The following is a 961-nucleotide window of genomic DNA, read 5'->3' as shown; positions in this document are numbered from 1 at the left end:
AAATTAAACACATTTTATTTGACCTCGCTCATACCATGAGCGCACGGCGGTATTTATTATTATCATTATTTAACATTATCATATTATTATCATTATTTAACATTATCATTATTTAACGTTATCAAAATTATTATCATTATTTAGTGTTATCATATTATCATTATTTAACATTATCATATTATCATTATTTAACATTATCATATTATCATTATTTAACATTATCATATTATCATTATCATATTATCATTATTATTAAACACATTTTATTTGACCTCGCTCATACCATGAGCGCGTTTATTACTATTATTATTTTTATTTGACCTCGCTCATACCATGAGCGCGTTTATTACTATTATTATTTTTATTTGACCTCGCTCATACCATGAGCGCACGGCACCATTTATTACTATTAGAACAGTTGAAAACACAAAAAATTTCGGAGAGATTTGAACCCGCTACCGGCAAGACACATGCTGCCGCATTAGACCACTAGGCCACGGGTATTTGATGATAATTGAATGGAAAAAAGTATATTTAAGAACACATATTATATTATATTATATTATAATTTTATATTAATTGTTCTCTTTATTCATTTAATCCATTCTCTTTTTATGATTGTTTGATATCTAGTGCACATTAGAAACTGATAAATTTATATATAATAAATATATAATAATAATATTAATATATACATTTATATTTAAATAATGGGTAAACTTTATAAACAATTGGAATCTTTGGTCAATAAAGAAAGAATTATTATTAATAATAAAGGTATTGAAAATATTGATAGCATAGTTAAGCAAAAGAAAAAAATTCTTAATTTGCTAATTAAAAAATATAAAAATATAATAAATACACCCAAAAGTACTTATATTTTAATATCTTTATTAAACATGTTAGATAGACCAGATAATTTATTCTGTTACGAACGTATTGATAATTGAATGAAAAAGGT

Source organism: Acyrthosiphon pisum, chromosome A1, assembly GCF_005508785.2.
Source record: "Acyrthosiphon pisum isolate AL4f chromosome A1, pea_aphid_22Mar2018_4r6ur, whole genome shotgun sequence".
NCBI classification, from domain to species: domain Eukaryota; kingdom Metazoa; phylum Arthropoda; class Insecta; order Hemiptera; family Aphididae; genus Acyrthosiphon; species Acyrthosiphon pisum.
Note: the sequence above shows the minus strand (reverse complement) of the source record.